The sequence below is a fragment of the Callithrix jacchus genome, chromosome 1 (genome assembly GCF_049354715.1).
Source record: "Callithrix jacchus isolate 240 chromosome 1, calJac240_pri, whole genome shotgun sequence".
Taxonomy (NCBI): domain Eukaryota; kingdom Metazoa; phylum Chordata; class Mammalia; order Primates; family Cebidae; genus Callithrix; species Callithrix jacchus.
The window spans coordinates 86,390,717-86,416,972 of NC_133502.1; the positions used below are offsets into that span (position 1 = coordinate 86,390,717).

Genomic DNA, 26,256 nt, shown 5'->3' on the forward strand with positions numbered 1-26,256 from the left:
CATATTATACAAAAAGTGGATATCAAGAAATTGTTTAGGTATATTTGCAAATATTTTCTTCTTGGATATAATTTTTTTGTAAAATATTTTCACTATTATACCATTTATTTACTAACCCATATAAGCTTAATAAAAGAAGCTATGTTGATTTTAATATTCTGAATGCACTTGTTTCTATCCTCTTCAGTTTTGTATCCTCAATAAATATATAATGACTAATAGAAAATAATATTTCTTGCTACTGAATAAAACAATTAGCACATCTTCTATGAGAGACCTTAAAGTTAATTAGGCATTTAAATGTTCAGGCTAGTAGTTCTGATGGCACGTTGGAATCACTACATGAGCTTTTAAAAATCCTGATGCTGAGGTCCCACCCCAGATGAATCCAAATGTCTATCCATGGAACAAACTGGCATTTTAAAGCCTTCCAGGTGATTTCAGTCTATAGCCAAGATTAAAGGCCACTGGTTAACCAGCGCCTACCATGCCTTGGACATTAATCCTGAATAAACCTTTGTAGATACTTCCAAATGAGATCAGAGGATCTCTAGCATGCTACAAACATGCCGTCTCTGTTTCTGTCTTCTTTAAAACGTAACTTAAAGGATAGGGGTAAGAGTCCGAAGATGGCTTGGCATATTTGCTGTTCAATCTCTTGTAAAGAACACTAGCAAAGACTTGACTCTGTGTTAGGGGCTAATGGAAACACAAAGGAGGAAGAAAACATGACCTCTGCCTATGAGAATCCCAGTTAAATACATTAGATAAGTGGTTTCCTCTCCAGTCTTCATGATCCCTGTCTGTGCAATGAAGATAATGCAGATATCCTCCTTATCTGATTGTTGAGATGATGTTAATAAAATGTTGTACATAACTGCTTGTGAATGGCACTACATTTTTAAAAAATAATGTGGCTGTTATTTTTGTTTTCTTATTTTCAGCTGATAGAAGTTGACAAGAAATTTTCAGCTGACAAGTAGGGTAAAGACTCTCAAACACTATAATGTGCATGCCTGCACTCTTAGCTATTAGGGGAATCTCAAGAAGAATTTGAGGAGATAAAAACAATATGCAGCAGGATGCTGATATCTTTCAAACTCTCCATGAATTAAGATGATAAAACTTTTAATTTGTAGAAATAAGGTATTGTCATAACCACTGGTTTTGGCCTAGGGAGTTAAGGGTCTAGGATCCAGAGAAGAAAACCGTATTAATGACGTGGTCATATCCGTGTCAGAGCTTGTTTGGAAATGCGCAGAATTGATTCCAAGATGTTTTAATAATGTAATCTAGGGTTTGCATCTCAAAGTAATGGTCCATCAAGGATGGTCTTTAGAGCTGTTTTCTAACTGACATGCTTAGTGCAGACTTACATCAAAATGCCCTTTTAATAAGAATCAGTAACTGGTAAACCGAAGCCTAACTCAGTTTGTGTTATTTCTCTGCAAATCTGTAAGCCATTTATGTGCCATCACCTGAAAACCTCCCACCCAAAGTTATTAGCATACAATAGGATGTATAGCAGAGCGCCATGACTTCTCTGTGGAATAAATAATTTCACGTTATTTTAAAAAATATTCTTTATGTTTATACTCAGAGTAAATGAGCAATGTTACACCTATTCTCCTCTGTAAATTGTCACACCTTAAGGTCCTTAGGATGGCTCAACTTTTTCGCTCTTCCAGCACAGGAAAGAATTGTTTAATAAAAATAAAATGTGTAACAATGGATTCATGATCAAAAGAAGACAGAACAGAAGATTTTTTGTTTTCTATTTCTCTTGACTGCTCAGCTAACCGCAACACCAACTAAACCTTTCTTTATCTCCCTCACGTCATAGGGTGCATCTCTAATGTTGCTCAACATTTTATACCTGTGTGGAAACTACCATTTAACAAAATTTCATTTGATGCAGGAAAAAAAACAATCTTTCAATATTTGATAATTGTGTATGGTTCAGCACTTTTATTAGATTTGTATTTTCTTCAAGAGAAATAAAATAGAGGCAGTGGGAAAGGATTACTTCTCTACCCCCAGGGGTTGAATACTCACCTAGGACACAGTGTGCTTGATTCTTGATTTAAGATTCCTTTTTGTGCTTACTTACTAGGACTTTTTTTATTTGTCTTCCTCCAGGTGAAACAATTAAAAAAAAAAATGGAGACTGGAACACCGATTCACTAATAAAGAATATTTATAAAGAATAAAAACAGCCCCCGCCCACTAATGTTTTGGCCACTTCATGATGGCGGTGCAGGAGTCGGCAGTTCAGTTGTCCACGACCCTGAAGGTGCAGGAGCACCCGACTTAAGGTGCCCTACGAGACAGTGAACAAACGCTTTCGCGCCGCTCAGAAGAACACTGACCGGGAGACCAGCCACGTCACTATGGTGGTGGCCGAGCTGGAGAAGACGCTGAGTGTCTGCCCCGCCGTGGACTCTGTGGTTAGCCTGCTGGGCGGTGTGGTGGAGAAGCTCAGCATCCTTAAGAGGAAGGCGGCGGAGTCCATCCAGGCAGAGGTTGAGAGCGCCAAGCTGTGCGAGAGCCGGATCGAGCACCTCAAAGAGCACAGCAGCGACCAGCCCTCGGTGTCCAGCTTGTGGAAGAGCAAGGACATGGACCGCATGGTGGGGGAGCACCTGCTAAGCTGCGGCTACTACAACACGGCTGTCAAACTGGCGCGCCAGAGCGGCATCAAGGACCTCGTGAATATCGAGATGTTCCTGACGGCCAAAGAGGCAGAGGAGTCCCTGGAGCGATGTGAGACGGCCACCTGCCTGGCCTGGTGCCATGACAAGTCCTGGCTCCGGAAGATGAAGAGCTGCCTGGAGTTCAGCCTCAGAATCCAGGAGTTCTTTGAACTCATCCGGCAGAATAAGAGACTGGACGCCATTAGACATGCGAGAAAGCACTTCACCCAAGCGGAAGGGAGCCAGCTGGACGAGGTGCGCCAGGCCATGGGCATGCTGGCCTTCCTCCCTGACACGCACGTCTCCCCGTACAAGGACCTCCGGGACCCCGCACGGTGGCGGATGCTGATCCAGCAGTTCCGGTACGACAATACCGACTACACCAGCTGGGAAACAACTCCGTGTTCACCCTCACCCTGCAGGCTGGCCTCTCCGCCATCAAGACACCACAGTGCTACAAGGAGGACGGCAGCTCCAAGAGCCCCGACTGTCCTGTGTGCAGCCGCTCCCTCAACAAGCTGGCACAGCCCCTGCCCATGGCCCACTGCGCCAACTCCCGCCTGGACTGCAAGATCTCCGGTGATGTGATGAACGACAACAACCTGCCCATGATGCTGCCCAACGGCTACGTCTACGGCTACAATTCTCTGCTTTCTATCCGTCAAGAAGATAAAGTCCTTTGCCCGAGAACCAAAGAAGTCTTTCACTTCTCATAAGCCGAGAAGGTGTACATCATGTAGGCCCCGCGTCCAAGCGCACGCCTCGGGGATGGCTGCGGCGGGCAGCGAGGCCGCGCCTTCGTCCTGCACCGCGCTCCAGATGGCCACGGCGCTTCTGTTTCTTGCAACCAAAGATCAGTGAGCAGCCATAAATACTCTTTAGGAAGAGAGGAAATAAGATTTAATACATTTGTACTTGAAAACAACATTTTGATTGGTAGGATTTTGTAACATGTGAACCATGTGAACTACCATACACCTACTCTACTATATATTTTTACTCATTCTTGACCCTTTCAAATGTGTGGCTAATGACTATGATCAGACAGCAACAAACATTTATTAAGTATGCAGAACAAGAAGTGAAAGAACCTTACAAAAGGGCTAGTAAAGCATTTGTAAATGAAAAGTATTTAAAAATTTTATTTTTTAATTTTAGAGATAAGGTCTTACATTGTTGCCCAGGCTAGACTCGAACTCCTGGGCTCAAGGGATCCTTCTATCTCAGCCTCCCAAGTAGTTGGGACTATAGGTTCATTCAGATCATTTAAGAACTTTCAAATCAACATATTAATAAGGAAAACAACGTGGTATGAAATATTGCTGAGGAAATGCAAAATAAATTTGGGTAGTGTTAAGTAAGGTTACTATGGAAAAACTTGCTAAGGTGTGTGTATATATGTGTCAAGGAAGACTTCTGGTTTTAAAAGCAGCAATGGACTCAGAATGACAAAGGTGAAGGAATAATACAGGAAAGATACAGAGGTTATAAGCAACTGTAGGAACACTGAAACAGCCAAACAAGGTAAAAAAGAAAAAAAGGCCAAAATTTGGAAGTAGACATTAGAAGTCTACTGTAAAGCTTTGGATCATGTATAATAAACATTATAAAGCTATCTATTTCTGCAGCACAATAGAAAAATGAGTATATTTTCTTCTGGCAGTTAAATGAATGCAAAATTAGTACAATACAGCTATTAGGACTTAATGCCTAGACAGGGCAGTAAGCCGCAGTAGTTAGAGGTGAATCAGGAATGTGTAATAGCAAAATTGGGCAAAGGGCAAGGAAAAGGAACAAGAACAAAAAGAGAATCAAAATGTGCTAAGTAAAATTTTTCCAATTAATTTAAAAAGTAAGCAAATGGCCGGGCATGGTGGCACATGCCTGTAATCCAGGACTTTGGGAGGCCAAGGTGGGAGGATTGCTTGAGGTTAGGAGTTTGAGACCAGCCAAGGCAACACAGAACTATCTCTACAAATAAAAAATAGCCAGATGTGTGGCATGCACCTGTAGTCCTAGATACCTCGAAAGGCTGAGGCAGGAGGACTGCTTGAGCCCAGGATTTCCAGGTTGCAGCAAGCTGTTGACCGTGCTACTGCACTTCAGCTTCGGTGACAGAGTAAGACGCGGTTCCCCATTCTCAAGGGGAAAAAAAAAAAGCAAAACAACAAATGTGTTGAGAAATTATGCATCATTAAAATATCAAAATAATACATAATGAGTTACTTTGGCTATTTGTGCTTTCTAAATAACCTAGATGCATTCAACTACAGGAATTGTAACTTTAAATTTGAAAGTGACTGTCTTTGTTAAAAAAAAAAATTAGTAATTCACAGACTGAAAACAAAACGCCCTCCCCAAAAAACTTTTCTACTTTCCAGAAACACAGCAGTCAGCTCTACTCAAAACAGTATTCTTGGCCAGGCGTGATGGCTCACACTTGTAATCCCAGCACTCTGGGAGGCTGAGGCAGGTGGATCATTTGACTTCAGGAGTTTGAGACCAGCTTGGCCAACATGGTGAAATACCATCTCTACTAAAAATACAAAAATTAGTCAATTAGCCAGGTGTGATGGCGCTTGCCTGTTGTCCCATTTCCTCAGGAGACTGAGGCAGAAGAATCGCCTGAACCCAGGAGGTGGAGGTTGCAGTGAGTTGAGATTGTGCCACTGCACTCCAGCCTGGGTGACAGGGCAAGACTGTCCCCCTGATGCCCCCCCCCACAAAATAAAAACAAAACCCAGTATTTCTCCTATTATTAACAAAATGGGTCAGAAGAGAACACCCTGTCAATCTGTACTAACCTCAGACCATCTATAAAGACTACTGGAGGAGCATCTCTCACTGTGTCAAGAGTGGGTTCAAGTTTAGGAGCGCGCAAAGCCACTGATTTCATACTTATGTTAACATGACACAAACTCATTTTCTTAAGTTCTCATTAATACTGATTTAAAAGTAAAACTTCAGGCATCAGAATCAAATACTGCATTGTTGATATGGTTTGGCTGTGTCCCCACCCAAATCTTCTCTTGAATTCCCATGTGTTGTGGGAGGGATCTAGTGGGAGGCAACTGAATCATGGGACAGGTCCTTCCCATGCTGTTCTCATGACAGTAAGTCTCATAAGATCTGATGGTTCTAAAAGGGGGAGTTGCCCTGTACAAGCTCTCTTTTTACCTGCCACCATTTGTGTAAAACATGGCTTGCTTCTCCTTGTCTTCTGCCATGACTATGAGGCCTTCCCATAGGAACTGTTAAGTCCATTAAACCTCTTTCTTTTGTAAACTGACCAGTCTCGGGTATGTCTTCATCAACAGCGTGAAAACTAATACAACTGTGTTATTGGATTTAAAGCTATACATATTAATAGTATCTGCCTGATGAGTCAACTTCTTCATGAAATCTCTTTTATAACAACATTTCCTACTAGAAAAACAACATTCATAAGCTCAACCAATGAAGTAACTTCAGCATGGGCTCTACAGTTACTTAACAATAGAACAGATGAATAAATAGCAGATGACCTTACCCACATGTCTAGAAAATAAGCCCTGATGAGGCTCTCCTCTGGTAGCTAGTTCAGTTTCTTCTCTCCCCACTCCCAATTAAGACTTATCTTTGGTTGCTTTTTGCTGGACCCTGACTACCTATTTACAATAACGATTGCTATTCTTTCTGCCATCTTTCCTTCCTTTGTTCTTGGTGGGGATGGGGAGTGGGGGAGAAGACTTTCCTGTCTTCCACATCTCTGGCTTTTGCCCAGTCCTGGAATACCAAACCTAATATTCAGCTTCATTTGGCTACATGTGTTTGTGCCTGCATTCTCCTAGTTGCTTATCTGCTAGCAAAACTGTTTTTCTTAAGTCAAAGGGTGTGAAGAGGTTGGCTTCAGAATAATGAAGCTGCTCCTTTACTCTGATTTAATCTTTCCGTTCACCCATGTATCGTGTGCCTATATTTCCTAAAATCTATCCTCTATGGATGCTTTCCACAAAGACAAAAAGACACCCCTACTTAGCTCACATTTATGTAACAGATATATTTATGCAGTTAAGTGTACAGTGAATCATGTACATAACCCTGCCGGAGAGTGGCAGACTCTGGGGAAGTAGATGAATAGATGAGGAAGGGTATAAAGAGACTGAATACATGAAGAAGTTTTAAAATCTACAACAATATGGCAAGGGTTATCATTTGTTAAAGAGGCGTAGTGAACATATGGATATTATGTTACTCTTCATATTCTTGTATATGTTTAAAATGTCATAATAAAAATACTAGAAAAAAAGACAAGTGAAATATATGATAAAACTTAAATTTCTTTTTGTAACTTGTTTCAGCTTTCTTCTCTAATTTTTGGGGTGTAACTAAGGAATCACAAACTGCAATACTTAAAGGAGACAACTTGATGAGTTCTGACAAATATACACACTTTTAAAGCTATTACCATCAAGATAATAAACATATCTAGCACCCACAAAAGCTTTGTGCCAGCCAGGTGCAATAGTTTATGCCTGTAATCCCAGCACTTTTGGGAGGCTGAAGCGGGTGAATCACCTGAGTCGGGAGTCTGAGACCAGCCTGACCAACATAGAGAAACCTCATCTCTACTAAAAATACAAAATTAGCCAGGTGTGGTGGCACATGCCTGTAATCTCAGCTACTCTGGAGGCTGAGGCTGAAAATCACTTGAACCTGGGAGGTGGAGGTTGCAGTGAGCCAAGAAACTGGGATTACGGGTGTGTACCACCATGCCTGGCTAATTTTTGTATTTTTAGTAGAGACAAGGTTTTGCCATGTTGGCCAGGCTGGTCTCGAACTCCTGACCTCTGATTATCTGCCTGCCTCGGCTTCCCAAAGCCTGTCTTTTTAATGACAGGGTTTTTGCTCTCTTGCCTAGGCTGAAGTGCAGTGGTGTGGTCACAGCTCATGGCAGCCTTGACCTTCTTAGCTCAAGCCATCCTCCAGCCTTGGCCTCCTAAAGTGCTAGGATTAGAGGTATGAGCTACCATGCCCAGCCAAGTATGTCATTTTTGCTGCTACTGTAAACAGTATTGTTTTAAAATTGCAACTGCCTGTTGTTCATTGTTTCTAAGGGGAGCCGAAATGAATTTCTATCTACTGAATTTATCTCCTACAGTCTTGCTAAATTTTCACTGAGGGTTCTACTGGCATTTTTGCAGATTCCTTAAGATTTTCCACAGATGATGATCATGTTTGTCTGAAATAGACAAGTTTTTATTAAGTCTGTAAACGTTTAATTTTTTAAGCCTTACTGCACTGACTAGAACTTCCAGTACAACGTGGACTAGAAGTGGTGAGGGTGGGCATTTTCCTTGTCCCAAGTTGTAAGGGAACAGTTTATAGTCTTTCACCAAGATTGATATGAGCTCTTGGTTTTCAGATATCCTTTTTCAGAATGATGAAGTCTCCTTTGATTCCTAGTTGCAAGTTTTTATAATGAAGGGATGCTGGATTTTGACAATTTTTTCTGTATATATTGAAGGGATCATCTGGTTTTTCAGTTTCAGTCTGCTAATATGGTGGATTGCATATGGTGTTGGTCCTGTGGGTGCACATAAGGCAAGAGTTGAAGTATGGGGGAGACTCTGCCTAGGTTTCAAAGGATGTATGGCAATACCTGGATGTCAAGGCAGAAGTCTGCTTCAAGGGCAGAGCCCTACTAGGGCAGTGTGGAAGGGAAATGTGGTGTTTGAGCCCCCACACAGAGTCCCCACTGGGGTACTGCCTTGTGGAGCTATGAGAAGAGGGCCTCCGTCCTCCAGACCCCAGAATGGTAGATGCACTGACAGCTTGCACCATGTGCCTGGAAAAGTTGCAGGCACTCAATGCTAGCCCATGAAAGCAGCTGTGGGGGTTGTACCCTGTACAGCCACAGGGGTGGAGCTACCCAAGGCCTTAGGAAGTCACCCCTTGCATCAGTGTGGCCTTGATGTGAGACATGGAATCAAAGGAGATTTTTTAGAGCATTAAGACTTAAATGATTTGCCCTGCTGGGTTTCAGACACGCATGGTGACTGTAGCTCCTTTGTTCTGGTGGATTTCTCTCTTTTGGAAAGGAAGTATTTACCCAATGCCTATGCCCCCATTGTATCTTGAAAGTGACTAGCTTGTTTTTGATTTTTCAGTTTCACAGGTGAAAGGGACATGCTTTGTCTCAGATAAAATTTGTACTTGAAATTCTGAGTTAATGCTGGAATGAGTTAAGACTTTAGGGGACTGCTGGGAAGGCATGATTGTGTTCTGAAATGTGAGAAGGACATGAGATTTGGGAAAGACAAGGGGCAGAATGGTATGGTTGGCTCTGTGTTCCTACCCAAATCACATGTTGAATTCTAAATCCCAATGTTGAGGGAAGCTCTTGGTCGGAGGTGATTGGATAATGGGGCAGATTTCTCCCTTGCTATTTTCATGAGAGTGAGTGAGTTCTCATAAGATCTGGTTGTTTACATACAATCTTTGATAAACCTGACAAAAACAAGCAATGGGGAAAGGATTCCCTGATTAATAAATCGTGTTGGGAAAACTGGCTAGCCATGTGCAGAAAGCAGAAACTGGACCCCTTTCTGACACCTTATCCTAAAATTAACTCCAGATGGATTAAAGACTTAAACATAAGACCTGGCACCATAAAAACCCTAGAAGAAAATCTAGGCAAAACCATTCAGGACATAGGAGTAGGCAAGGACTTCATGACCAAAACATCAAAAGCATTGGCAACAAAAGACAAAATAGACAAATGGGACATATTCAAACTCCATAGCTTCTGCATGGCAAAAGAAACAGTCATTAGAGTGAATCAGCAACCAACAGAATGGGAAAAAATTTTTGCAGTTTACCCATCTGACAAAGGGCTGATATCCAGAATTTACAAAGATCTAAAACAGATTTACAAGAAAAAAACAAACAAGCCCATTCAAAAATGGGTAAAGGATATGAACAGACACTTTACAAAAGAACACATACATGAGGCCAACAAACATATGAAAAAATGCTCATCATCACTGGTCATTAGAGAAATGCAAATCAAAACTACATTGAGGTACCATCTCACACCAGTTAGAATGGCGATCATTAAAAAATCTGGAGACAACAGATGCTGGAGAGGATGTGGAGAAATAGGAACACTTTTACACTGTTGGTGGGAGTATAAATTAGTTCAACCATTGTGGAAGACAGTGTGGTGATTCCTCAAAGCCTTAGAAATAGAAATTCCATTTGACTCAGCAATCCCATTACTGGGTATATATCCAAAGGACTATACATTGTTCTACTATAAGGACACATGCACACGAATGTTCATTGCAGCACTGTTTACAATAGCAAAGACATGGAACCAACCCAAATGCCCATCGATGATAGACTGGACTGGGAAAATGTGGCACATATACACCATGGAATATTATGCAGCAATAAAAAACGATGAGTTCATGTCCTTTGTAGGGACATGGATGAATCTGGAGAACATTATTCTCAGCAAACTGACACAAGAACAGAAAGTGAAATCCTGCATGTTTTCACTCATAGGCGGGTGATGAACAATGAGAACACATGGACACAGGGAGGGGAGTACTAAACACTGGGGTCTACTGGGGGGAACAGGGGAGGGACAGTGGGGGGGAGCTGGGGAGGGATAGCATGGGGAGAAATGCCAGATGTGGGTGAAGGGGAGGAAGGCAGCAAAACACACTGCCACGTGTGTACCTATGCAACTATCTTGCATGTTCTGCATATGTACCCCAAAACCTAAAATGCAATTTAAAAAAAAGATCTGGTTCTTTAAAAGTGTGTAGTATTTCTCCATGATCCTCTCTCCTACTCCACCATGGTAAGATGTGCTTGCTATTCCTTCACCTTACATCATGATTTTTAAGTTTTCTGAGGCCTCCCCAGCCATGCTTCCTATACAGCCTATGGAACTGTGAGTCAACTAAACCTCTTCATAAATTACCTAGTCTCAGCCAGTTCTTTATAGCAGTGTAAGAAGAGACACCCTATTCCATAGTGGTGATGTGTCCTTTCACTAGGATGCAAATAAATGTCTGGCTATGTTTTTGTGATGCTGGAAACTAATGTAATCCGATTCATCAGCAACTGCAAAGTAGTAACAGTTGAATTCTTTCCTTGTTTACACATTACTTCTTTAAAGAAGAACTTCTCATCACGTATTTGTTTATTCTCAATAACAGTTCATATAGAAAAGGCAGGAAAAATGCAAAATTTTCTATTTAAGCATTTTTCAAAGTCACGAGCCAGTTCCCCAATATCCTCCAAAGTGACTAATATTATTTTAGTATCATTATAAACTTGTGGATTTAGACATTTTCGTAAGTTTCCATCTATTATCCCTTTATGTATGGCCAGTAAAAGATTCTTCATGTAGGCTCCCAGGTACTGTTGATAACCAAATCATCTTTGATCATTTCTTTGATTTTTCTTATGACAAGACGATCATGTAAGATCAAGAAAATCTTACATAAACATTTCTTACTGTGGACCTGAAATCAGCCATTTCTCTAATGGTCATTTTAGTGGAAAATCATATTTAGAAGCCATAATGTAGGTCTTTTTAGTAGGCAAAGCTAGGTTTGTTTTTTTGAGAAAATATATTGTGAGTTCATTCTGCTAATTACATTCAAATTAAAAGCTTTAAGTTTTTATTATTTCTTTCATTTATATCTTCTTTCTTTCGTATCTGAATCCCTTTTCTCTTATGCTGAAAAACTGTAATTATATTAACATAACTACTCATTTGCTTTACTCTATATTTTCAGAATAACATTACAAATATTAACATTATGATTAGTGAAAACAGTACAAGATTTTTTTGCAATTCTTTTTGCCCTTAGAATCATATTACAGTGTTTTATAGTCATTTGGAATAATTTTTCTCTTTTAGGCTATGTTGCTAACTCAAAATAAGGTCTATTTAGATGAGCGTAACTTTTAACCTTTTTTTCCCCACCCCAGTTTAATTTAAAAAAAAAAAAGATTCCAGTTTATCATTCTAATTTTTAAATAAGCCAACATAAAGGCATAGTAATCACTTCCCCTGATCCTTTCTTTGATAGTAACATACTATAGGTTTCTCTCCTTTCTTTTTCTGACCTAAGAATATATATATCACTCCACAGCAGTATATTCAGATATTTAAGCCTTTTAGAAATTTTATTTCCAATTGCCTGGTACACCTTTGCACATTCATGTATTTAAGTTTTCCTGAGGTATAATTTATATATCATAAAATTCACTCATTTGAAGTGTACAATGACTGTCGGTAAATTTACAGAGCTGTGTAAACATCACCACAGTCCAGTTTTACATTTCTATCACCCAAAAAGATCCCTTGTACCCCATCCATCCTTTTATTTTAAAGCTTTCTCAATCTCTTTAAGATGTACCTCTCATATTCTACACGTGTTGGAATTTACTTCCAAAAAATATTTTAAAAGGTAAATTGGGGGTCCAGCACGGTGGCTCAGGCCTATAATCCCAGCACTTTGGGAGGCCAAGGCGGGTGGATCACGAGGTCAAGAGATCGAGACCATCCTGGTCAACATGGTGAAACCCCGTCTCTACTAAAAAATACAAAAATTAGCTGGGCATGGTGGTGCGTGCCTGTAGTCCCAGCTACTCGGGAGGCTGAGGCAGGAGAATTGCTTGAACCCAGGAGGCGGAGGTTGCAGTGAGCCAAGATTGCACCACTGCACTCCAGTCTGGGTAACAACAATAGCGAAACTCCATCTTGAAAAAAAAAAAAAAACAGGTAAATTTTATCCATTTACATTTAACGATATGACTGATGTTTGGCCTTAGCTCTGCCACTGTTTTATGTCATATTTGTTTTTATGTCTCTTATATCTGTAAATAAAATACCTAGTCTTTAGTTATGTGATTTTCTTGCCCTGCCGGTCTCTTGTCTTTGTACATCTTTTTGATATTTAGGAAGGCTTCTATTTTTATTCTAAAGGTTATTATTATGCAAATATCTTATAGAATATCCTTAGTAGTTTTGGGGGATACTATCTATTGGTTCCCTACTATAAATAATTTTGATATTCTCCCTTATTTTCCTCTCCCAAAACATCTAACTTGTAGTAACTTTTTATTTCCTGAAAATACCCACAGGACAATCAGTAAATATATTCTATTTTACTTGCATTATTCCTGCTCTTGCATTTTCAGAGAATTGTGCTTTAGTTACACTGTCAGACTTATAACCATAGAGTATTTTATTATCTCCTTTATTATGTAGCTCTAGTTCTCTTCAGTAAGAAGTTTTATTCTGCAAAGGAATTCTGCGGTTAGTCTGAGAGTTCACAGGGCTAGATCACTCCAGCACTAACCTTTCTGAAGTCTATAAAGTTGCCTCCCAGTTTTAGCTGCTCTCAAATTGATCTCTAAGCATTCTAAACTAATGGGACCTCTTCCCTTTAGAGATAATCGGGATGCTGGCAACCTGATTTTTAAGTTCTCTGAGCCCTCGCTTGCTCATACCTTGCTAGTCTTGATGTTGCTGCTGATTTATTTCAGCCACTTGTATTTTGGAATTCACAGGTGTTGTATAATAAAGAATTTGGGCTTTGTTGCTGGTTCCTCTAAAGTTCTTGGAATTGAGCAATAGGACAATCTTTATTACTCATGAGCTTCTTGGATCCCTCCTGAGTTAATGCTAAGAATATGACTTGGATGGGTGTAGAGAATGCCACAAAGATCAACTGTATGATCTGAACAACATACATGTCTTTGAGCCATATGACTTCAGCCCAATTTCCCAAACTCCAGGGAAGGGGGCTGAAGATCAAGCTTAACCACATGGCCAATGTGATTCAATCAACCATGTCTACATAATGAAACCCCAACAAGAAAACTGAGTACTGAAGCCTCGTAGAGCCTCCTGGTTAGTGAACATGTAGATGTGTGAGGAGGGTGTGCAGTAATTGCACAAGAAAAGAGTAAAGAAACTTTTGAGTTTAGGACCCTCCAAGATGCTGCCCTGTGTCTCTTAATTTGGCTAGTCCTGACTGTGTCTCTATAATTAAATTATAATCGTTAAGAATACTGTTTTCTTGAATTCTGAGTTGTTTTAGCAAATTATAGAACCTGAGTGGGGGTCATAGGAACTCCTGAATTTGTAGCCAGTTGGTCAGAAATACAAGTGACCTGGGTACCTCTAAACCTGCAGATAGTGTCTGAAGTAAGAGGGGTCCTCTTGGGAGCTGCGCCCCCATGGTGTAAAGCACAATAGTGATTCTGGATGATTAGTTTCAGAATGGTATTGCAGTACACCCATATGGGTACCCTGAAACTTAGTTTTGCTATACGTGTTGTCCATAGGTTTGTTGTTATATTATTCTGGCTGCTCTTCTATTTTTGGGAAGGGATTTTGGAGTTCAAAAACCATGCCACTGTCACTACCATCTTGTTGCCAGCTCTCCTTCAGGTTTTAAGTTAATATGGTATATCACATTTTTCCCCTCCACCCACTATTTCTGTGTTTATCATTTCACAGTCAGATATTATTAACAAAAGATTAAATTGCTGAAGTTATTCAGCCAGTCTTACGTATTTTAAGTATTGCCTCATCAATATGATGCATTAGATTGTAAGTTAAATAGCATAAAACAACAAACTATATATTGCAAGTGATGACAAATGATAGATATTTTCAAAGTGGTTTGAGGTTAGAATCTCAAAATAAAAAGTAAAGACAAAATTTTTACCTCTGTCAGATGGAGTTGTGAAGATGCAGCCATATAATCTGATTTTAATTTGTTCTTCTCAGAGATTACTGTAGTATTTTGGAGAATTAAATCTACTTTTTGTATATGCAAAGAAGTACAAATCTAGGAACAAAAATCCCTAAGAGTTAATTTTTGTTACCTGTGTTTTAGAACTAAAAATAATATAGTTTTCTAAAATGAAATTATAATTTTTTTTTTTTTTTTTTTGACATGGAGTCTCACTCTGTCACCCAGGCTGGAATGCAGTGTTGCAATCTCCGCTCACTGCAACCTCTGCTCCAGGGTTCAAGGGATTCTCCTGCCTTGGCATCCTGAGTAGCTGGGACTAAGGGGCGCGCACCACCATACCCAGCTAATTTTTATGTATTTTTTAGTAGAGACGGGGTTTCACCATATTGGCCAGGCTGGTCTTCAACTCCTGACCTCGTGATTCACCAGCCTCATCCTCCCAAAGTGCTGGGATTACAAGTGTGAGCCACAACGCCTGGCTGGAAAAAATAATTTTCCTATTGACTGACATCTCTCTCAAACAGTTCTTATAACAATTTTTTTAGAAGGTGTCTTCATTTGTTAAGAGAGTCATCAGAATAAACACATTTAGCCTAATGAGTGCTTCTATCCTACTTATTATCTCTAAAAAAAAGTCAAACAACTAAGCAAGCTGAAACTGATGGTAAAGATCTCTTGCTTATATAATGTCAGAAACCTTAATCAAAACCTTCCCTCCCTCTAGAGGAGGGATTTACTATCTAAAGATAGATTTACTATCTTATCTACCCACTATTTTTTAAAGAATGACTACAATTAAGGAAATATCTTACCTTTATTAGGTTTGTTAATTCGGTAACAAGTTTTGCTTTTTGAACATTTATTTCTCTGATTTTGGTACTTGCTTTTCGCTCTTCCTCTTCAAGGTTGCAAGTATCCTGTTCCATAAGCTTTAAACTGTGTGACACACATAATAATGAAGAAATCAGGGTAAAACACAAGGATTGAGCCCAAATTCTTAGGTCTCCCGCAGTTTTCTGGGATATATTTAGCAATGCTTTTTAGATATATAAACTGCTTGCTCTTAGATTAAACAATCATTTTATGTGATCAGTCAGGATTGAAAAATATTTGTTGAGATATATATATATAGCATTTGCCCCAGCATAGTCCAGGTAATACCTGTGTTAATGGTTTAGGATCTGGCGTCAGAAAGATGGCTTTGTTTCCTCTTTGCCATTCACTAATACGCAGTTTAACTCTGGACAAGTTACTCTTCTGAGCCTCAGTTTCCTCATCTATAAATTATAGATAATAACAGTACTTCCTCCATAGGGCTGTCGTGAAGCTTAGAAAAGGTAATACATTGTTTCCTTATAGATGGGGCGGAAGTAACACATGTAACACACTAAATATAGAGCCAGGCCCATAACTGATTCATCAATATAAGTTGTTTCTGTTGCTATTAATATAGTTTATAAAACAGTCCCTTCCCTTAAGGAGCTTAAGTGGAGAGAGTTAATAGCTAAGAAACAGGAAGGAAAAAAAACACAACACAAGAATCCTAAAAGTTAATACTATGCTCTCAATTTTAAAAATGAAGGAACTAAGGCTCAGGGAAGTTAAGTAAAATTGCCTAAAATCACAGATATTAAGATGTGTTTGGTACCAAAGTCCATGTTCTTTCCACCACACCATGTTGCCACCAAGGAAAAAGAACAAATGATGAAAGCAATAATAAATAAGTTCAGCGGGTGCTGTGGAGAGTGGCCTGAATGGTACAAGGTAGGGTATGTTGGGGAGGGGAGGGAGATAATTTGGAATGGGTGGAGCAAAACAAGATTTTGAATAATCATAAAAGCTTGTCTGAAGGACAGTAGTGTTTAATTAAATTTCACATAGTAACTGTAGAAAGTCTTAATTTGTTTTGGTTTTTTTTCTGTTGTTGTTTTTTGAGATGGAAGTCTTACTCTTTCACCCAGGCTGGAGTGCAGTGGCATCTCAGCTCACTACAACTTCTGCTTCCCAGCTCAAGTGACTGTCCTGCTTCAGTCTCCCGAGTAGCTTGGGATTACAGGCACCTGCCACCACACCTGGCTAATTTTTGTATTTTTAGTAGAGACAGGGTTTCACCATGTTGGCCAGGCTGGTCTCAAACTCCTAACCTCAAGTGATCCACCTGCCTCAAGTTCCCAAAGTGCTGGGATTACAGGCATGAGCCACTGTACCTGGCCTCTTAATGAATGGGGTAAAAATATGCAAACAAAATAAATTTTACAACAGTCTTGTGGATGAATTAAATGGAGAAGTGGCTAGTCAAGCAGAGACCACTAACTAGGTCACCACTGCAGTAGTCCAAAGTGAACAGAAGTTGGAGATAGTGGGCCAGTAACATGCATGAAAAGTCATCTCACTGTGAAAATCAACATTATGAGGAGAAAGTTTAGTTTTAGACAATGGGTTCAATACAGCAGTTGCACAGTAAAGATTGAGTGTTTCGCAGATGATTAAATAGGAAATGAAGGGTTACAAATTGAAAAAAAAGGTTTAAAGTTGAAAGAAATTCTAGAAAGCAAAACTAAACAGATATATCTTGCTTTAAACAACCAAGGCACATTAACAATTTTAAAAACAAGTTAATGGGCGAAAAAAAAGATAAACAAGGTAAACATACCTTATTCAAGTCATAGAGCTTTTACCTATTATTAAAGATTGACCATGTCACTAATCTCTAGTCTATAGACAAGAAGACAGAACAACAAAAAGCTGTGGGCTGTGTTATGGTAGGACATGGAAAAAACCTTGAAACTGGAAACCGTGTGCCTTTTCCCCAGACTTGATACCCTAATAGCTTTTATCCTACCTTATATATTCTGGTTTCTACAAAATACCTAAATTCAAAATAAAGCTTATAATCAGTTCTGAGAATGCCTGCCTGGGCTTTCACAATAAGCCAGTAGTTTTCCATTTAGAAAAGACTTTTGGCTGGGTGTGGTGGCTCATGCCTGTAATCCTAGCACTTTGGGAGGCCAAGGCAGGAAGACTGATTGAAGCCAGGTGTTCAAGACCAGTCCCAGCAACACAGCAAGACCCCATCTCTACAAATAAGCTGGGCAGAGTGGTGCACACCTGTGGTCTCAGCTACTTAGGAGGCTGAGGTGAGAGGATTGCTTGAGCCCAAGAGTTTGAAGCTGCAATGAGCCATGATCATGCCACTGCACTCCAGCCTGGGTAACAGAGCAAGATTCTATCTCAAAAAAAGAAAGAAAGACAGACAGAAGGAAAGAAAACAAAGAAAGGAGGAAGACTTTTGACAATATTACATTCATACAAAATTCTATGGAATATATGACCCATTAAGGCCAAGCAAACATAATTCTAATTGTCACAAGGAAGACTGCAACTGAATGAGTGAGATAAACCCTCAGGTGCCCAATCTAATCTATTCTGTAAAAATCAGTATAACTTCCTCCATCCCTATTACTCTCTTTCAGAACTAGAGAGAAAAAAGCCTAGTTTGACAATTTTTCTGCCTACACCTTCCCCTCCCCTCTCCTATCATCACTCAGAACTCAATGGACATATTGTTTTGGATGATCATGTAGGACAGTGGTTCTCAAAGTATGGTCCACAGACTCCTGGGGATACCTGAAACTGTTTCAGGAATCTGTGAGTTAGAAACTATTTTCATGGTAATAACAGGATATCATTTGCCTTTCTCACCATGCTGACACTTGCACTGATAGTGTAAAAGCAATGGAAAGTAAAAATGCTAGTGCTTTACAATAAATCAAGGTAACAAACCAACACTAGTACACCAAAGTATACTAGTAGTCGTTACATTCTTCACTGCCATCCACTTGAAATTTTTTAAATGCCAAATTCCCTTAAGAATATGCTTGATGAAGCAGTAAAAATCATAAACTTTATTAAATATCATAATCTTAAGTATATGCATTTTTAATATTCTATGTGATGAAATAGGAAGTACATAATATACTTGTCCCCCAATATCCAACAGTGATTGGTTTTGGGACTCCCCAAGAATTCCAAAATCCACAGATGCTTAAGTCCCTTATATAAAATGGTGTAGTATTTGCATATGACCTATGCACATCCTCCCATGTATTTTATATTATCTCTAGATTACTTAAAATACCTAATACAACATAAATACTCTATAAATAGTCATTGTATTGCTTAAGGAATAACGATAAGAAAAAAGTCTGTAAATGTTCCATACAGACACAATCATCCATTTTTTACCCCCCAAGTATTTTTCTTTCTTCCACCCTCTCTTGCTGTCTAAAGAGTTTGGATCTTGCCATGTTGCCCAGACTGGTCTCAAACTTCTGGACTCAAGTGATCCCTCTGACTTGGCCTTCCAAAGTTGGGGTTACAGGTATGAGACATTGCACCTGGGCTCCTGAATATTTTGATCCATGGTGGGTTGAATCAATGGAGGTGGAGCCCACTGATACCAAGGGCAGGCTGTACTTATTAAACACTTGCAGTATATTCAAAAGTATAAAGGTTGTTTCAAGGAATATCACTTGTGTGATTGCTTAAGATTGGAGTTATACTAGACTTTTTTTCATGGAATGCCATTTTTACTTAAAAAAAAAACTATTGTTATCTGCACTTGGCTATTTGGTCATTTTTCTTTTTCCAAAAAGGAATAAAGCGAGCTTGTCATTTCAAGGAAAATAACTGACAATATTTGTTCCAATGATAAAGTTCAAACTTTCATTTTTTTTTTAGATGGAGTTTCGCTCTTCACTCTTGTTGCCTAGGCTGGAGTACAGTGGCATGATCTAAACTCACTACAACCTCTGCCTCCCGGGTACAAGTGATTCTCCTGCCTCAGCCTCCCTAGTAGCTGGAATTACAGCCATCCACCATTACGCCCAGCTAATTTTTTGTATTTATAGTAGAGACAGGGTTTCACTGTGTTGGACGGGTTGGTCTCGAACTCCTGACCTCAGGCGATCCACCCGCCTTGGCCTCCCAAAGTGCTGGGATTACAGGCATGAGCCACTGTGCCCAGCCAAGTTCAAACTTTCAAATGAAAATTAGAATTTTTAAAAAATGTGTATCCACTGCCGAGCTTGACAGCTTTCCAATTCTTAATAGCATTTCTGATGGAATCAGTGATCAATGTGATCTTTTAAAAATATTATATAATAAAGTATGTGAACATTTGAAAAATCTATGTGACTTGATGAACCAATATTTTCCAAATGACCAATGCATGCTATAACTAAATCATTCATGGGTGAAAGCACCATCTACTGTGCAATGTATTTTAATGTAACAGAGTATACAAGTTCACTGATATGGTTTCAGATTCCACATCGCAATTAATTAAACTTTAATAAACTATACTTTGGCAAGTTTTGATATAGTATTAAGAATATCCACAATTATCTGAAAAGTCTAATACTCCTTTTCCAACTGCATATTTATGAGAAGCCAGATTTTCTTCATATACTTCAACTCAAACATCTCCCAACAAACTCAATACAGAATCAAATAGGAAAAAAACCTACTGACTTCAACCAAAGAAATCTGTAAAAATGTAAAGCAATGCCACTCTTCTCACTAAATGTATTTTGTCTGTAAAGGAGTTATTTTTAATGTTTATGTTAACATATAACGGGTTTGTGTTATTTTTAAAATAAATTACTGCCCTATCTCTACCTAAAAAAAAAAATTAATGAACATTGTAAACATTCTCAATTTTAATTTCTAATGAAGTAAATATCAATAAATATAATCCATCTAAACAAAACCTCTTCAAGATCCTCATTAATTTTTAAGCATATAAAGGAGTCCAGAGACTGGAACAGCAGATCAAGGAACAGAACTTGTAACACTCAAGGTTCATCTCCTTTTGCCCTATGGACTAAAATTGTGTTTTATGTAGTAAGATTAAAGCTTTATGGAGAAATTACTACAAAGTGTGCTTGTGGAAAAGGTTTGTTATGACAGTGTATAATTAATATTCTCCCATACAGCACTTTGTGCTCCGCCCCCGTGAATAGGCTAAAAGATACCTTCCTAGTTTGGAACTAATTTTTTGTTCCAGTTGTCTTTTCTTGTTTTTTCTCTAAAGAAGCTCCTTCTTCTTTTGTCTAAGATCATTGTCTTGTGCTCCAGGTGTTTTCTTGTTTCTACAGGTGTACCCAAGACAAGCAGGGCCTGGAGTGGACCTCAGCAGTCGTACAGAGAAGGGGCTAGACTGTTAAAAGGAAAACTAAGTAACAGAAATACTTCATCATCAACAATCTGGGCGTCCACTCAGAGACCCAATTGAAAAGTCAGCAACTACTCAAACGACAGGTGGATAAACCCACAAAGATGGGAAGAAACCAGCGCAAAAAGGAGGAAAACACCCGAAACCAAAACACCTCGCCTCCTACAAAACCCCTCACCAGCAAGGGAACAAAGCTGGATGGAGAATGAGTGTGATGAAATGACAGAATCAGACTTCAGAAGGTGGGTAATGAGAAACATCCGTGAGCTAAAAGAACATGTTCTACATCAATGCAAAGAAATTAAGAACCTTGAAAAAAGATTTGAAAAAAGATTCGAGGAAATGATAACAAGAATGGACAACTTAGAGAGGAATATGAATGAATTGAAGGAGCTGAAAAACACAACACGAGAACTTCACAAAGCATGCACAAGTTTCAACAGCCGAATTGACCAAGAAGAAGAAAGAATATCAGAAGTCGAAGATCAACCCAATCAAATAAAATGAGAAACCAAGATTAGAGAAAAAACACAAAAAGAAATGAACAAAGTCTCCAAGAAATGTGGGACTATGTGAAGAGACCTAATCTACATTTGATAGGTGTAGCAGAATGTGATGAAGAGAATGAATCCAAGCTGGAAAATACCTCTTCAGGATATTATCCAGGAAAATTTCCCCAACCTAGCAAGGCAGGCCAACACTCAAATCCAGGAAATATAAAGAACACCACAAAGATATTCTGCAAGAAGAGCAACCCCAAGGCACATAATCGTCAGATTCACCAGGGTTGAAATGAAGGAGAAAACACTAAAGGCAGCCAGAGAGAAATGTTGGGTCACCCACAAAGAAAAGCTCATCAGACTCACAGCAGATCTCTTGGCAGAAACTCTACAAGCCAGAAGAGAGTGGGGGCCAATATTCAACATCCTTAAAGAAAAGAACTTTCAACCCAGAGTTTCATATCCAGCCAAACTGAGCTTCAGAAGTGAAGGAAAAAGAAAAGCCTTTGCAAACAAGCAAGTAATCAGAGATTTTGTCACCACCAGGCCTGCTTTACAAGAGCTCCTGAAAGAGGCACTACACATAGAAAGGAACAACCAGTACCAGCCATTCCAATAACATACCAAATGCTAAAGAGCATCAACAAAATGAAGAATCTGCATCAACTAATGGACAAAACAGCCAGCCAGCATCAAAATGGCAGTATCAAATTCACACATAACAATATTAACCCTAAATGTAAATGGGCTAAATGCACCAATCAAAAGACACAGACTGGCAAATTGGATAAAAAACCAAAACCCAACGGTGTGCTGTATCCAGGAAACCTATCTCACATGCAAGGATACAAAAAGGCTCAAAATAAAGGGACGGAGGAAGATTTACCAAGCAAATGGAGAGCAAAAAAAAAAAAAAAGGGCAGGAGTTGCAATTCTCGTCTCTGATAAAATAGACTTTAAAGCAACAAAGATCAAAAGAGACAAAAAAGGTCATTACATAATGGTAAAAGGATCGATACAACAAGAAGAGCTAACGATCCTAAATATATATGGACCCAATATAGGAGCACCCAGATATAAAAGGCAAGTTCTTAACGATTTACAAAGAGACTTAGACTCCCACACAATAACAGTGGGAGACTTTAACATTCCACTGTCAAGATTAGACTGATCAACCAGACAGAAAACTAACAAGGACATCCAGGGCTTGAACTCAGACCTGCACCAAGCAAACCTGATAGACATTTACAGAACTCTCCACCCCAAATCCACAGAATATACATTCTTCTCAGCACCACATCACACCTACTCTAAAGTTGACCATATAATTGGAAGTAAAGCACTTCTTAGCAAATGCAAAACAACTGACACAATAACTAACAGTCTCTCAGACCATAGTGCTATCAAATTAGAACTCAGAATTCAGAAACTAACTCAGAACCACACAGCTTCATTGAACCTGAACAACTGTCTCTTGAATGTTGACTGGATAAGCAATGAAATGAAGGCAGAAAAAAAAAAGTTCTTCAAACCCAACGAGAATGAAGACACAACATACAAGAATCTCTGGGACACATTTAAAGCAGTCTCCAGAGGAAAACATATAGCAATAAGCGCCCATATGAGAAGAGTGGAGAGATCCAAAATTGACAACCTATCGTCAAAATTGAAAGACCTAGAGGAGCAACATAAAAAAAAACTCAAAACCTAGCAGAAGGCAAGAAATAACTAAGATCAGAGCAGAACTCAAGGAGATAGAAACACGAAAAACCCTTCAAAAAATCAATAAACCCAAGAGCTGGTTTTTTGAAAAGATCAACAAAATAGACAGACCACTAGCCAGACTGATAAAAAAGAAAAGAGAGAACAACCAAATAGATGCAATAAAAAATGATAAAGGGGAAATCACCACAGATTCCACAGAAATTCAAACCATAATCAGAGAATATTACAAACAACTCTATGCACATAAACTAGTAAACCTGGAAGAAATGGATAAATTCCTGGACACCTATATCCTCCCAAGCCTAAACAAGAAGGAAACCAAAACTATGAACAGACCAATAACAAGGTATGAAGTCGAGGCAGCAATTAAGAGCCTACCACACACAAAAAAGCCTAGGTCCGGATGGGTTCACAGCTGAATTCTACCAGACACAGAAAGAGGAGCTGGTACCATTCCTTCTGAAACTATTCCAAATAATCCAAAAAGAGGGAATCCTTCCCAAATCATTTTATGAGACCAACATCATCCTGATACCAAAACCCGGCAGAGACTAAACACGAAAAGAAAACTTCAGGCCAATATCCATGATGAACATAGATGCAAAAATCTTCAATAAAATACTGGCAAACCAATTGCAACAGCACATCAAAAAACTTATCCATCATGACCAAGTAGGATTCAGCCTGGGGATGCAAGGCTGGTTCAACATACACAAGTCTATAAACGTAATTCACCACATAAAAAGAACCAAAAACAAAAACCACATGATTATCTCAATTGATGCAGAGAAGGCCTTTGACAAAATTCAATGGCCCTTTATGCTAAAAACCCTCAATAAACTCAGTATTGTTGGAACGTATCTCAAAGTAATAAAAGCTATTTACGACAAACCAACAGCCAGTATCATACTGAATGGGCAAAAACTGGAAGCATTCCCTTTGAAATCCAGCACTAGACAAGGATGCCCTCTTTCATCACTCCTATTCAATATAGTACTGGAAGTTCTAGCCAGAGCAATCAGGCAACACAAAGAAATAAAGGGTATTCAAATAGGAAAGGAGGAAGCCAAATTGTCTCTATTTGCAGACAACATGATAGTATACCTAGAAGACCCCATCTTCTCAGCCCAAAAACTCCTGAAACTGATAAGGAACTCCAGCCCAGTCTCAGGATATAAAATCAATGTGCAAAAATCACAAGCCTTCCTCTACACCAATAACAGACTTAAAGAGAGCCAAATCAAGAACGAACTGCCATTCACAGTTGCTACAGAAAGAATCAAATACCTAGGAATACAACTTACAAGGAACGTAAGGGACCTCTTCAAGGAAAACTACAAACCACTGCTCAACGAAATAAGAGAGGACACAAACAGATGGAGAACCATGTTCATGGTTAGGAAGAATCAATATCATGAAAATGGCTATACTGCCCAAAGTAATTTACAGAATCAATGCTATACCCATCAAGCTACCATTGACTTTCTTCACAGAACTAGAAAAAACCACCATGAATTTCATATGGAACCAAAAGAGAGCCTGCATAGCCAAGTCAATTCTCAGCAAAAAGAACACAGCGGGAGGCATCACACTACCAGACTTCAAACTATACTACAAGGCTACAGTAATCAAAACAGCATGGTACTGGTACCAAAACAGAGATATAGACCAATGGAACAGAACAGAGGCATCGGAGGCAACACAACATATCTACAACCATACAATCTTTGATTAACCTGACAAAAACAAGCAATGGGGAAATGATTCCCTGTTTAAGAAATGGTTTTGGGAAAACTGGCTAGCCATGTGCAGAAAGCAGAAACTGGACCCCTTCCTGACACCTTACACTAAAATTAACTCCAGATGGATTAAAGACTTAAACATAATACCTGGCACCATAAAAAAATGGTTTCTTTACCTAGAAGAAAATCTAGGCAAAACCATTCAGGACATAGGAGTAGGCAAGGACTTCATGAACAAAACACCAACAGCATTGGCACCAAAAGCCAAAATAGACAAATGGGACATAATCAAACTCCATAGCTTCTGCACGGCAAAAGAAACAGTCACTCAAGTGAATCGGCAACCAACAGAATGGGAAAAAATCTTTGCAGTTTACCCATCTGATAAAAGGCTGATATCCAGAATCTACAAAGATCTAAAACAGATTTACAGGAAAAAAAACGAACAAGCCATTCAAAAATGGGCAAAGAATATGAACAGACACTTTACAAAAGAACACATACATGAGGCCAACAAACATATGAAAAAATGCTCATCATCACTGGTCATTAGAGAGATGCAAATCAAAACCACATTGAGATACCATCTCACACCAGTTAGAATGGCGATCATTAAAAAATCTGGAGACAACAGATGCTGGAGAAAGAATGTGGAGAAATAGGAACACTTTTACACTGTTGGTGGGAGTGTAAATTAGTCCAACCATTGTGGAAGACAGTGTGGCGATTCCTCAAGGCCTTAGAAATAGAAATTCCATTTGACCCAGCAATCCCATTACTGGGTATATATCCAAAGGACTATAAATCATTCTACTATAAGGACACATGCATACGAATGTTCATTGCAGCACTGTTTACAATAGCAAAGACCTGGAAGCAACCCACATGCCCATCAATGATAGACTGGACTGTGAAAATGTGGCACATATACACCATGGAATATTATGCAGCAATCAAAAATGATAAGTTCATGTTGTTTGTAGGGACATGGATGAATCTGGAGAACATCATTCTCAGCAAACTGACACAAGAACAGAAAATGAAATACCGCAAATTCTCACTCATAGGTGGGTGATGAAAAAAGAGAACACATGGACACAGGGAAGGGAGTACTATACACTGGGGTCTATTGGGGGGAATAGGGGAGGGACAGCAGTTGGGGGAGCTGGGAAGGGAAAGCCTGGGGAGAAATACCAAATGTGGGTGAAGGGCAGGAAGGCAGCAAAACACACAGCCATGTGTGTACCTATGCAACTATCTTGCATCTTCTGAACATGTACCCCCAAACCTAAAATACAATAAAAAAATTTTTATAAAAAAACTCTTCCAGTGAAAGTATTAGAAATCCAGTTAATATTCTTTTCTAACATTCGGATCAAATTAACCAACCTTTAGCTCTTCTTCTAAGTGTCTTCTTTCCTCTAGGTCCACAGTGACTGTGAGAAACTGGGCTACTTTTAGAGATGTGTTGCTAGAAATAACTTTGTTTGAATAAAAAGAAGTTTTCACCACATACTTTTCTTCCGCTGTATTAATTTGTTTTAATCTGGTTTCTTGTATTACCTAAAATGTAAAATGTAAAACAAG

The 26,256-nt window shown here is 39.1% G+C and overlaps 2 pseudogenes across 1 annotated transcript in view; one reads left to right on the top strand and one right to left on the bottom strand.

Moving 5' to 3' along the window:
- Window positions 1-2,173: 2,173 nt before the first annotated feature.
- LOC100402647 (E3 ubiquitin-protein transferase MAEA pseudogene) lies at window positions 2,174-4,835 on the top strand (annotated as a pseudogene).
- Window positions 3,426-26,256, bottom strand: part of LOC100408827 (structural maintenance of chromosomes protein 5-like) — a 63,925-nt pseudogene continuing 41,094 nt past the window's right edge. The window contains exons 10-15 of the transcript XR_013524879.1: window positions 26,055-26,232; window positions 22,010-22,015; window positions 20,503-20,658; window positions 15,280-15,403; window positions 14,438-14,560; window positions 3,426-3,569 (exon numbers count right to left, since the gene is read on the bottom strand). The product of XR_013524879.1 is annotated as a structural maintenance of chromosomes protein 5-like (transcript). The remainder of the gene's footprint in view (window positions 3,570-14,437; window positions 14,561-15,279; window positions 15,404-20,502; window positions 20,659-22,009; window positions 22,016-26,054; window positions 26,233-26,256) is intronic.